The sequence below is a fragment of the Rattus rattus genome, chromosome 14 (genome assembly GCF_011064425.1).
Source record: "Rattus rattus isolate New Zealand chromosome 14, Rrattus_CSIRO_v1, whole genome shotgun sequence".
NCBI lineage: Eukaryota > Metazoa > Chordata > Mammalia > Rodentia > Muridae > Rattus > Rattus rattus.
The window spans coordinates 60,621,721-60,636,288 of record NC_046167.1 but is presented as its reverse complement, the minus strand read 5'-3'; positions in this window follow the sequence as shown (position 1 = coordinate 60,636,288).

Below are 14,568 nucleotides of genomic sequence, written 5' to 3'. Positions count from 1 at the left end.
AATATACCCTTGACACGTACTAACTGCTTGCTTTGTGTCTCCCGACTAAACTCTCATTTTATGCGAGTTTACTTCTGGCCTTTGCAAACATTTTTGGCCCCACACAGTTTCCGGAGGAGGAGAGCCTTGGAGAGAACCCCCACCGGGCCGGCCTGCTCCAAGGAACTACTTTAGAAGAGGAGAAAAAGAGAAACTACAAAAGCAAATTTTGTTTTGGAGTTGTAGGCTTGCCTTGACAGACTGGGGTCAATTGGTTTCACCTCCTGTGATCTGCTGCTTTGCAAGGAGGTCCCTGGGCAGATTAAGTTTCGGGACAACATCTTCTGGAGACAGCCCAGGTGGCTGTCTGCTGATGGCAACTGGTGCTAATAAAGGTGGGGGGAGGTGAGGGTCTCTTACCAACCCAAATAACACAGGTTAATTATCATGCAAAACATACCTCGTTCTCCAAAGGGTTACTAAAAGATAGTGTATTCCCATCCAAATACCGCTACCTCAAATGACATTTACTGTCAATTAATGAACATCACCTGTCAACTCATTTACTAAATACACCTGGCCCAGGTGCGGGGTGGGGGTGGGGGTCGGAGTAGGGGTGGGGGTGGGAGGACATCAGACAGGCAGGTTTTAACAAAGTGAGGAAATCTTTGGTCCCAGACATTGGCTGATGGCCTGCTTAACTGATAGGTCAGCGGGAGCTAGTGGCCCAGAGAGCTGACATATTCCATAAGTTTAAAGGTTCCTCCTGATAGTTAAAGGCTATCAGGTCAGATACGGATAGGTGATAAAATGCCCGTGATGCTTTTGGCTCTTGATCTGCAACATCCCAATCCCCCACAGTCTCGGAAGCTTTAATTTGGTCTCTAGTCTTCACCATAGCCACGGCGCTGGGGGGCTTGGGCGGCACTGCAGCCTAGGCAAGACAGAAAGAAAATGCCACACCATTCTCTGCTGTGGGTGACCAGTGCAGTGTGGGCTCAGGAAGGCCGGTAACAGCAGAGCAGACAGCAGTGTGGCTGGGAAACTGAACTGTCAATAGTGCGGAACGCCTCCCCAGCCCCACGCACAGGAAAGCTCTCAGCTACAGTACATTTGCACATGAGTTTTGCTCCGCCGTTAGTTTCTTTTTCTTTTTACTTCTCTATTTATTTTATGTGTGCATTTGCCTGAGTGTGCACATGTGGACCACGTGTGTGAAGCACCTGGGGAGGTCAGAAGAGGCATTGGATCCCCTAAGACTGGAGTTCCAGATGACTGTGAATTACCCTGTGGGTGCTGGGTGATCAAACCCAGGTCCTCTGCAAGAGCAGCCGGTGCTCTTAATGGCTGAGCCATCTCCCCTAGCCCCAAGCTCCATGGGGCTCTTTTTCAGGCTTGTTCACCCTTCCAGTAAATTGTTGGAGTAGCTTTTGAAATCATTCCATGACAGAAGCTTTCGAGGCCGTTTCTGACGCTCAAAAAAACAATGTAAGATCCCCAGCAGCCAGTAAAGTAACGAGCCAAGGTGGGATCTGATGGGGATTCTGAAGGGGAAACCTTTGATCTTTCCTACTCTCAAGAAAGAAGCCGCCAGAAGACGGTAGAGCAGACAGCAGACTCTGCTGTGGTCTGGATGTCCATCCAGTATTGTTTATTGGAAGCTTAGCCTTCAAAACCATGGTAATGGTATTTGGAGGGAGGGCTTTGGGCGGTAATCAGGGATAGCTACAGTCACCAGAATGAGACCTCCTTGTGGTATCACTGGCTTTAAGAGAAGAAGAGAGGGCCAGGTTGGTCCCTTGCCTTGTCTTACCATGACAGGATCCTCTCCACTTTGCCAATGATGCAGCCAGAAGACCATCACTAGATTCCAGTGCCATGGTTTGGGATTTCCCGGGACCCAGAACCATCGGCTAAATAAACCTCATTCGAAATGATTCGTTCTCGGGTATTCTGTCATAGCAAGAGCAAGCAGATTAAGACAGCAATCCGTCACTTACCTTATAGTTTTAGATTATTAGAGTATTATTAGAGTATTATTTAGAGTATTATTTTTTTCACAGAAAGTAGGTTGGACAAAGTGGTATTGTTCTGCCTGCAGTGGTGAAGTCCAAACTCATTGTTCTGGTAGTCTTGGCAGAACCATCCTGGTAAAAGCAAGGCTATTCTGCCGAGAGATATTTGTGCCCCTCCCTTCAGCTAGCAGACTACCGAACAATGGTCTCCAAGAAATTGGAATTTCCCCAGGAATCTCTTGCTGGGAAAAGGAGAAGGCTGAAGCCCTGAAGCTGCTGGTGCCAGCCAAAGGAGAGACTTGTTTCCCAGGAAGAGATGTCACATCGTTCTGACCTGTCCGATGACCTCGACGGAGAGATCGGGAGCCTAGACAACGATGGGTCAGTGATGACTGGGGCTACATCTAAACGCAAACCTCATGTCAGTACTCTGAACTTGGGGTGCCACTGAGCTTCTTTATCTTCCCCATGTGGCCCCAAGGCATAAATCTCCTCTCTCTGCTTGTCACTAGTGTTTGCTTCATTGTTCATTGTTCGAGAACAAATGGCCAAGCCAAGCTTTTAGGGGATCAGGGTCCAGGTTCTGGCCCTAAGAACTCTGGTGACATTGACTCTTGTATCCAATGCCTATTCACTTTTGAGGCTCCCCCAGTACCATCTCCCTGTGAGCTCCAGTCACTTACACCTCATACCAAGCCTGCAGGCCCCACCTTTGGGTTCCTGCTGTTCCATCACCCTGGGTATTCACCTCTGTTATTTTCTTGGCGAAAGATCTCACCTCTACTTTTAGAAACTCATACTTCAGGTCAGTCACCAGGAAAGCCACTCCTGCCCGTGTCAGCCCTCAGGAGCATCTCCAGTTCCCAAAGTGCTAGCTACGATGCTCTCCAGCATGTACCTCTCGTTTGACACGGACTGGATGCAACTTTGCATGTCTGAGCATCCCCACATTTACAGGCTATTGAGTTAGGACATGGATAACCAGGGCCAGCCAACAGGCTTGTTTCTAGAAATACAAGGTACGGAATTCCAGGCATAGATATGCCAGGCATGACATCACAGGCTGGGAAGGTATTAGTGTCCTCACCGAGAGCAGAGGAGGTCAGCCAACACTGGAGGATTAGAAAGGGGTAACGCTGAGTGAGGGGTCTGGGTGAAAATGGATGGCTGAAGCTCTGGCTATGGTTTAGGTGGGAGGGCTGGTACCTTTTTGAGATGGGGAGACCATGTTGAACCTTAAAAATATGCTCACAATGCTTTCAGAAAGCCAGAGGGCGAGCTGGGGAGATGTCTGATGCTTTTCTGACTAATCATGGAAATTAAACAAAACCAGAAAGGGTCTTAAGCAATTTCTACCAACTTAAATATACATATTTAAGTTATGAATCTCTAAGATAGGAATATAGAGGCCAGCCTTATCAATTTTGGGCAGACAATTGCGTGCAAAAGCCTCTCGTTGGATGCCCTTTGGAACATGTTATTTACTTAATAACATATTATTTACATGTTAATTTAATATGCTATTTACATTTGGTCTGGTCCATGTTTACTTGTGTGTTAAAAAATAGGGAAAGATTGGAGAATTTTAGAAATGTACATTTATTTTGCCAAACTTTACTGTGTTAAAAGCTAGCATTTTTGGCAAATTTTGAACAAAAGAATGAGACCAGCCCAGATTAGGCGTAGCCAAGATAACCAAAGAATTCTTTGAGGTATGCATTATAAAATTGGAATCCCACCACGTGACTTTTTCAAATTGCTTTCCTTTTTTTAAAAAAAATTTCCTTATCTTCCAGAAATTAAAGCACTGAATGGATATTGAAGAATAAACAAATTCTTACTTATTTTCTTCTGCATTGTTCAGATTTTCGATTATAAGAAAAGCCCACATTGGGGCTTCCCTCAAGAGTTCTTTTGGTTTGTTTTAGGGATAGTTCATTTTGGAAAGTTTGTTTCTCTTTGCCTTAACTCTCTTCTACACTGCAAAGTGACAAGACCCCGCCCACTTCTGTTGTCACCGAAATGGTGACTGAAGTCAGATACACACATTTGAAACCGGGGTATTTTAACATACAAAGTGATCCATGTAAAATAACGCCATTCAACACGAAGCAAAAATTCTCTCAGGGTTGTCTGCCAATCTATTATCTCTACTCCCACCCCCTACAACAGGAGAGGTGACATAACATCTTTATCTGGGGACACCATTGTAAGCTAAACTTCAGCCTAACCTTATAATGACAGTTTCTGACACCACAAATGAATCCCGTTGTCACAACTGATACGCTGTCGCCTGATCCTGACAGGAGCTGATGAGCATGCTACTCAGTTTTTCCACCATAGCCATGGGGCAGCTGCTGACATTCCTCAGGCCCTGTCCCGCAGTCATCTAACACAGCATCCCACTACTAGGACAGTCTAAGGACCCTTTAGTTCTTTCATCTGCGCTGAACTCAAAATAACCACGAAGACTGGTTCTGACTTAGGGATTTTCCTTTTCTGAACAGCTAACTGGTGCTATGGATTATATCAGTGAAGAATTAAGAGCCTGGAATCCACACGAGCTTTATTTAGGAAGGAAAACAGTCTGGTTAGTTTAGGCCTTGATTAAAACAGTGTGGGGATACTTTTCCAGTCCTTGGACACTGGTATATAACCATTATGATGAAGGAACTGGGTAACTGCCCCACTCCCAACACAAACAAACAATTTCACCTGAACCTCAGGCAGGCCTTTCCGCTAAAGCATTAGGAGGAAGCTTTATGGTGTGTAGAGAAGCTGGGCTCAGGCTATCTAGGAAATAATCCGTTTCCAAAGAACCCACAGGCCTCCAAGGCTTACCAGAGTCCAGACAAGGACTGCTGTAGTCACTGTAGGGCGGCTCTCAGAACAGACTTTGTTTAATCAGCTGCCCAAGTCCCATGAAAGACCTTTGTTTAACAAGTAAATGTATTCTGGACAGAAAAGCAGAAGCAAAACACACATTGAGGTTTTTCCCCGTGGAAGAATGCTTTCCCAGTGTGCACCAAGCCCTGCATTGCAACCCAAACAGGACCAACATGTCCCCTAAACGAACAACAAAAGTACTTTCCAAGTAAGATCAGACAGGGAAGATAAAATAAAGTGTGTTAAAGAGAGTTGAAGGAAATTTTGGGAAACAACGTAATTACTACTCTGCCCATAATAGCAACTTTTATATTTTCTCTAGGCACACGTGCACACAGGGGTGAGGTGGGGGAACTTAATGATTTAGATTTGAATTTCTCCTGCCTTCTCATTGACCTTGAAAAACGAAGTAGCTCAGGTTACACAACCTTGAACTAAGAATCTGCAGAGACTAAAGCTTCAAACAGTGCTAGAGTTGAGCATACAGCTAGGGCTACGGCTTGAGTTTAGGTTGGCGTTGAGTTCACAGTGACAGATCCGTCCCAGCCTAGGGAAATAAGAGAACACATCTGTTCAGATGGTGTTACATGAACGGCTTCAGCTCGAGACGAGAAGGGAAGTTCATCTACCCTGGAGTAGACTAACAGACACATTAGAGTTAAAATGGAGTCTCACATACATGGAGGTCAGACCAGAAAGAGAACCAGGTTTCTCCTTCAGGAAAAATCCCACCCATTTCTGTAAGGTGTCCTAATACTTTTTTGTATCACTGCTTAGAGTCACCCCATGGCACCAGTGTCAACATAAAGGGACAAGGAAGGAACGGCAGGCTTATGAGAACTCTCAGGTCCTCTTCTCAAGGTGTCCTGACCACAGCTGGAAGCAACTTCCATGTTTATCTGCAGTCCCTACAGAGCCCAGAGCACACTGTGTTGTAATGTGCTGTGTGTCTTTCAAGTCGGAAGCTCTGTACATAAAAGCACTTGCCCTTCGGGGGTCCCAGCTATAGTTATTTCTGTACAACCATCCACAAAGCCATTAGCCACAGGATCTGAGGTGGCTGGTGACCTGGTACGGCGGACAGGCACGTCATGCTTGTCCTTCAGGGGACCTCACTGAAGTCACTGCTGTGGCTTCCTCAGCTTGGACATATTTGGTCTAGGGAATGCAAGGAATTTGCTGGCTGAGCAACTTCACCCATTCTGCTTTGTAAGGCTCCTCTCCATAACTGTTTCTAAAAAAAGAAGAAAAATCCCCCAGCAGGCTCTGTGGCAGAAGTAGCACCCTGGTCAAGGGGACAGTTTAAATGTGAAAGAAATTTCTCAAAACTGCACCATATTTACTCCAGAACCAGAATCTGGTCCTTGCTTCGCCTAATTATCACTCCCTAGAATTACTGTCTACCTGTCCTGAAGACAAATGGCTGACGGGAGTTCTTCCCGGTTTACTGATGTTTAAACTGAGAGTCCCAGAAGCTGAACATGGCCATGTTGAAGCACTGGGTGGCAGACCAGGACTTGGCAGGCAATTGTCATGGTGCTGTAAGGTTGTGCAATATTGGTAGTGTATTCTTCTCCCAGATACTGTGTAACCGTCACTACCTTCCTACTATATTCAATTTGATAAAATATCCTTAGGCATTAAGTCTGGATTTAAGAAAAATACATAATCAAGGTCAGGCTAATGACATAGTTAAAAAAAAAAGTCGTATTATTACAATTAGTGTGATATTTCTTATTTGTAAAAAAACCCCAACACTGTATCTTAAACCTTCTTCAGAAAGTAAAAATTGGGTTAGTGTCATGTAGAAACCATGCTTTCCCTCATTTAATTTACTCACTTATGAATTCAAACAAACAAACAAACAAAACAAAAATTAGCCGCATCTTAAGGGAATAAGCCCAAACTAAATTAATTTGGGTGCCTAAGTGGAAAAAGTGGAACACTATTGCCATCTAGTGACAGAATGTGGCCTGGCAACTAAAGCAGCCAACACAATTCCTTTCTACAAACTCTCCTCAGGACTATGAGCCCAGAAATGGCTCTGGTAACAAATTAATGGTGGTGATGGTGGTGGTGGTGGTGGTGGTGATGATGGTGATGGTGGTGGTGGTGGTGATGGTGATGATGGTGGTGGTGGTGGTGGTGATGGTGGTGGTGGTGGTGATGGTGATGATGATGATGATGATTTCAGTGCAAGAAAACAGTCTCAAGAGGTTTAGATGCTTCTCAAGTGTTTCTGGAAGTAGACCCAATTTTTCTCTGAAAGATGCACCATAGGTCTTGTTGAGTTCCTTCATTTTGCCTAAAACCACAGACATCATTTTATGAATTAACCAGGGTTGAGAGTGCACACACATTCAGTAAGCCTGAGGAGTTTTCTCCTGTCTGAACAGGACTTGTTCTTCACAAGGCTCGGAATCGGGCTCTGAATCGAACTCATAACTTTTTTCTTGGTTCTCTGTCTCTGATCTTGTCTGAAATCTAGGGTCTTCTCACAATGCTCAGCAGATATAAAATATGTAAAGATTCTTACCCTGCTTCAAAAACTTCAAAATATTACTTTGAGCCCAAGAAATTACAAAGTAATAAGCTTCATGTGCATTTGTGGAAGATGTACTTTGTCTCATGTTTCTGTTTCGTTTGATTGGGTTCATGGTCTGTGTGGAAAGGTATTTATTTAGGAAATTTGGAATTCATGTGGCGGGATGAGAACGTTTTCTGTTACAAAAAAAAGAGGAAAGTACATTTCAGTTTAGTAAATGTAGGAGTTAAATAAACACAAGTGTACTCGAGAACTGTACAGCCTGGGCATTATACAATTCGGCTAGGTTTTGTTCCAGTGACATTCATAGGGTGTGGCTCTCTGCTCCCTTCTCAAGAGGATGGTCGTTAGCTTGGTGTCTCCCTCAGAAATCTTTTAAAAACCCAAATTCCGACTAGACTTTGACTCCTGAGGTTCTATAAAGCCACGTATGTGTGTCAAGGTCGCCTTCCTATTCCTCTCCATTTATATTTGAACTTTCTCCCTAGGGCTGCCTTATTTTTAAAGACAGTCACTACTGGGCCTAGAACTAGCAATCAGCACTGGCTAAGAAGCAAGCACCAGGGAGCCTTTTGTCTCCGTGACCCTAGTGCTTGTTTGTAGGGATGTGTCATGGCATTGACTGTTTACATGTGTGCTGGGGCTCTGAACGCTGCCCGCATTACTGACTGAGCTGCCACCCCACCCTGTGACATAATTTTTATAATAGTGACTCTTAGAAATAGTGCTTATGTGGCCCAGCATTGGTGTAGGCCAAGATTGGCTACCAGCAAATATAAAGTTGACTAAACTGTCTTTCGACTTGCTGCTTAACCTTTCCAATTCTTTCAAAGTTCACAGGTGAAGCTGGCCCAGACAAACGTGACAAAGATCCAGAGAGGATGTAGTTGTATTTTCTATGTCTTTTGTGGAACCAGGGATCGGATCCAAGATCTTACAGATGCCAGTGCCTCCACACCACTTCGCTGGTGTGTGACAGCACAGTGAGTCCACTGGGAACGAAGTGAGGAGAGACAGAATGGAAACAAGCCAAGAGTTCATCACTGTATAAAGTTTTTAAAGACAGGTTTATTTATATATAAGTGCATGAAATTGAATACAGAAACTTTATTAAAATACTGTATATTACAAACTTTAATCCAATAAATTCTGTGTAATGACATTGAAGTGCTGGATTCACTTTAACATATGTTCTGTGTGTTTTCAGCAGTTCACCCTGTATATTACAAAGAGGAGAGCCATGTGCAGATGGATCTCGGAAGTTGTCCTGGGACCAGACGCAGATGGTGTAAGTTGTGCATCTCCCTTCACAGCAGTGAACTGAACTGCATTCTTATCTTCTGAGGCCAACTTTCAAGAATCAAAGTAACTTGCATATGTTTATTGCTGCCCTTTGAAGAAAATGTGTGGTGAAAAATAATTTAAAATAAGGACCAGCATCTCTGAGGCTAACCTGATGCTTACTGCGATTAAAATACTTAAAATTCACTGCAAAATTTGTGTCTCCAGGGAGTTATGCTATATACACAATGAGATTTGTACATGACTTGGGAAATAAAAAAATTGCTCATATAAAATTAAAAATCAATAGTATACAATATTTACAACCTGTTAGGTATTACATATAAACACAGTTTAAATAATCCTTCAAAATGAAATTGTTTTATGTAAACATGCAATACACATCCTCATACAGTGTAGTCTATAGTCGTAACAGAAGGGGAAATCGTGTTCACATAATGCGGGTTCATCAAACACACTTCTGTCTGAGTACCATCCTCCAACGTCTACTCCTCCTGTCTTAAACTTCACAGCACATTTAGTATTTCTATCGTAAAAATAAATCCCTGATGGTAAACATATTCTAAAGGTTACATAAAGTGTCTGCCTTTGTACTACAATATTAAACTAACACTGTCCACACAGGAATCTCTAGTTTACATAAAACTCAACTTTAAAATCCCACATTTAATTTGTTTGACTACAGTTTTCTAATTTCATACTTACTTGGGAAAAAAAGAAAGAAAAAAAGAGAAAGAGGAGAATGCCCCCGTGTGGTGAAGGGTGGTAAAGCAGTTGTCATCTGTCACAGTGGCTAACTTCTATGGAACGGGAACTGTAGAAAGTTAAGTGGCTGGACTTGTCTCAGAGGCTCACCTTAAGCTCTGGAATCTTTCTGTAGGTGAAGTGCACAGAGCCAGCTCCTTGGTGCCAAACCCCAGCCCTCCCTTAGGTTCTTAACTTTCACGGCACTGAGATATCATTTAGCTTAAAAGAGTTACAGTGTGGTTTAGCTAAATGGTTCATCAGTGGGCTGACAAAGATAGATTCTTAGTAGCTGCTGGATCCTACTTACACGACGCCATGGTAGCGTATAAACAAGCCGCTCCTGGGACATCTTAAGGCGGGGCTAATACTTAGGCTAGAACCTTGGGTCAATGTTCTGCCAGATCATAGGGCGACCATGAGCAGGAGGAGAGCTTCCTGTTTGTCCATCCAACAGGTAGAGCTCAAGAGTAAAGGTGAGTACAGGTGAAGAGTGAGGGTGTTTCTAAATTTCTTCATGGAAAACACATCTACTATCATCAACACTATATGCAGACAAGAGGATTTTTCTTTCTAGGAAGGAAACTTTAAAACTATTCTATCCCAACCACTTTCAGTGATGAAACGTAAACATTTTGACTTAAAAAGGAGGAGCCATGCACAGTGGTACACACCTGCAATCCTGGTACCTGATAGGCTGAGACAGAAGGATCACAAGCTCAAAGCCAATCTGGGCTACAGAGTGAGACTATCTCAAAAAATATAAAACTTAAAAACTTAAAAAAAAACCCGGGGTTGGGGATTTAGCTCAGTGGTAGAGCGCTTGCCTAGCAAGCGCAAGGCCCTGGGTTCGGTCCCCAGCTCCGAAAAAAAGAAAAAAGACAAACAAACAAAAAACCCCCAAACTTTAAACATCAGTAGTATTCCCAAGCTATAGTTTGTTTAGACAAGCCTCTAAACAAGTTAACGTCTTGAAAAGAATCCCCAGTACATGTCTAGGAAGGGAAGAACTCTACTCATGGGGTCCAGATGATGTGCATCAGAGCACAGACCTAGGGGTTCCCCAAAGGGAAGGGCTGTATCTGTACCACCGAGCCTGGACACCGGGTGTGGGTACAGGATATGGCCTAAAGATAAGAGGGGCATCCCATGGATCATCTATCCCCCACTCCCACTGTGCCTTCCACGTAACCTTTTCAATGAGATGACCACAGCATAAACAAGGGCACTGAGCTGTCTCTCTAGTCCAGTACTTCAGCTTCTCTCAAGAACTTACACAAAGGAGAGAGACTGTTAGAGAAACTGTTAAATAAATTAGTTTGGGAAAACAGAAAGGCCATTATGTATGTTCAATGCATGTGCCATACATGTGAATGTGTGAATGTGAAAGTCCATCTTAAATTAACAAAAGACTCTGTATCTCAGCTCAGCTTGCTCAGAAAGGTAAGAGCTGCCATTACCCTCATAAGGAGATAGCCAGTTAGTCACCCTGCTTCCTGAAAACATTTCACATAGGAAACATTAATTTCTCCCAAACAGATTCTAGTTGTGTTCTAAGTAAGGGAGGCAAATTCAGAAACTAACTCAGCACACTGGGTCACCTACAGAAAACGGGAACATCAAGGGCAGATCCACCACATACAAAATATACTGAGAGCACATGTGTTTTGTAGATCCCACGCTCACTGGAGCAAGGGATTAGCAAGCTTCTCTCTCCATGGTCGTTTACAGTCTTAACGGGATGGAGGAATCATGCTTGCATAGCACAGGGAATTTTTTTTCATATATGCTTTTGCTTTTGTGTATTAACCTCTCCAACAATTTCCCCCTTCGAATTTCCCTGTTGCAAATGGTATTATACATTTAAAAAACATTACATTTTAAAATCCAATAATGTCCTTCATATCCTGAACAGTTTCAAAGGATGAGAAATTATGGATAATTAGGAGACTACTGGATGACTGTCAAGTCTAACCACTGAGAATATAACCTCTGATTGTAAAATGAAATAGTAATCTACCCGGTCATACTCGCCCTATGTTACCATACTTCTCTGTAATCAGAAATTCCCCAGTAATGTTTCCACATTCTTTATGTCTTTTAAACAAATTAAATAGGGACGTTTCATTGTTTTGAGACGTTCTTAAAAAATATTTTCTATGTTAAGAGCACTGTTGTCTGCAGACATTTCAGAAAGAGCTCTTAGCCTTCTTACCCAAGTTTACAATAATGGTATTTTTTTAGGTTAAATGGAGAGAGAGAGAGAGAGAGAGAGAGAGAGAGGAGAGGAGAGAGAGGAGGGAGGAAGGAGGAGAAGAGAAACACAACAGTGACACGGACACTGCTCACAGTGACAGATGATAGGTGACCAGGGGGCAGGAGCTAATACAAGGGCAGTACTTTGCATAAGGGACCCAGTCAATGATGTTCTGTGTCAAACCAAAGAGAGCAGGTAGGAAATGGCTGTGGAGGACATGCTGGCCACACCCGCTTTTTCTACATTAACCAGTGGTGACCAGACCTGTAATGTATTCCTATTTACCCATCACACCCACCACCATCAACTCCCCAAGTCTCCTTAGAAAAGTTATCTGTTGGTTTTAAGGGGCAAAGAGGAGGTGAAAAAAAGTAAAATTATACGAAAGGTTGTTTTTTAATATACGAAAAAAATTAGAAATGGATGAAGGTGAATTTTACAAAACCCCATCCCAATGGGTATTGCAAAATACCACTTTACAGTTCTATTGAGTGTCTTGAGCCCTTTCTGTCAGATACACTGTTTACCACAGGAGGTATTAATAATTCAAAGTGAGACCCGAAGCTGAGAGTGGCTAAGTGATGCTCAGACCAAAGTGAAGGAAGTGACAGACAGAGCATGGACTCCGGCCTGTCCCACTGGCTTACAGTATGATCCTTGTCCCCAGTTCAGAGCAACATCTAGACACTGAAATGTCCAATTCAGAGGATGAGATGGAAAAAGAAAAACTGAGGTCACGGGAGGGAGAAAGGATGAGTTTCAGGAAGCAATAAGGTACTATCCCAACCTTTCTAGGGTTTGAAACTGTCCAGTTCCTGGTTGACTCTGAGGAAATCTTCCTATTTTAGGCATCTTGTACACAGGAGATCTACAAAACAGAACTCACCAAACTGAGCTAGGTATCGAGTTCCAGCCTGGGCAACTCACAGAGGCCACCCACCCACCCAGCCAGCCAGCCACCCAGCCACCCACCCAGCCAGCCTTCCTTCCTTCCTTCCTTCCTTCCACATGGGGACCTGTTTCCTAGAGCAGTCTCAGATCTTACGTCATCCTTGTCCTCACTACACATCTTATTTCCTTCCTTTCACAAACAAATCCCCTGAAGGCTTAGAAAAGGGGCTGTGGAATTCTATGTTGCAAATACTAAGAGTCCTGGGTGAGACCTTAACACTGGATGAGATACACGAGGATTTAAGTTAACCTTGTCTCCTGAGAAGCCAAAAGAACTGTGTCACGGCCCGTGTCCTCCGTCTCCTTCCTGGGAAAGTTATCAGGTTTCTCTTGTAGTGTACGTGAGGCCATGGTGCTAAAGAAGAAAATGTACTACTCAACTGTGGCTGAAGTTTTAAGAAAATGGAATTGACTATGTCAGTGAGGGCTTTTGTCAGGTTCAAATCAAGGGTCTCCAGCAAAATCCTTAAATACCCTCCAGTCTATTTAAAAGATTAATCACTTAACTGAACAAATATATCAATTTCTCCAGCAGAACAGGAAAATGTTCATCAAACAAAGCTTTCCAATTGGTCTGTATCCATACATAGCTATCTATATATGTATAGAATGATATACTTGTGTATATATATATATTTCATTAAACACTTTGTCTCTATAAGAAACAGCTTCTTGAGAACTTTGCCAAATAAGCAGACATACAGACGGTTTCATCGATCCACACTCCTTCACTGCACTTCAAAATACAGGAGTGATAGTTACACTGAATTCCAACGGAAATAAGTAAAGAAACTACAAATGCCCTCACATGGGAAGTGCACACACACAATCCTTAAAGCGAACCAGCCTGACAAGGAGATGACTGCAGGACAGTGTGTAAAGTGGTGATTAATCCTCTTAGACTTTCATCCTAGAGCATGAAACAAGCCCAAATCTCTCTGGTCCATTCATTCAAATATTCAATGTGTCAAGTGAATTTTTAGTTAGTTTTAGATTTGAACAACGGGCTCCATATTACTTCAAACACGATAACTTTCTTAGATGATAAAATAACCATGTTAAAATACGTATTTGTTCTGTACACAAGACAAGCTCCGAGTTGCTGACAAGAGCAGAGGCCAGCCTAACAGGAGAGGAGAACCAGGGTTATTTGGAAAAGACGCTCACGTTTGAGTTTAGAAAGCAGCAAGAATACAAAGAATGGGCGGTGGGGTAGGAGAGCAGGCCTGGGCACTACAGGAGGAGCAAATCTCACACTTGCTCTCCGACATCTCTGACGATGCAGGTTTGCTTATTGGTTGATTTCTGGGTTGTTAAATCTCTAAGCCACATTATGGTAAGTCTGCACTGGCTGATGCACTGGCGAGAGCAGCTCCTCCAAAAACTGAGAACAGATCCTTTTAATTAGAGAAAAGGGGGTATGGGTAATAATTCTTAAACCAAATCAAGTAAAGAGCTCACGGTGCTGTGCTATTTTTTAGATTACCTACAAATTCATAATTTCTACAATGGATCTTCCCTTAAGTTAGCACATTTGTAATTACACACACACACACACACACACACACACACACACACACACACACACACACAGTTCAACCAGGGTTTGTACTTTCCCAACTTCTTGTATTTGTAATATTGTAATTAACAACTGTGTGTTTTTCTAAACCTCTTAAAACGTTTTATAAACAAAGTGCATTTCCACTGTTAATGAGTGTGGTCTGAGACTCTTTTAGACTAAGGTAATAACTTAGAAACACAAACTTAAATCTCACCCCTAACATCCCCCTTAGATAAAGGTTCTTCGCTGTTCTGATTTACTCAGACTAACTGCCAACTTGAAAACAATCCACTCAGTCCCCCAGTCTTCCTGAAGTATAATTCCGACC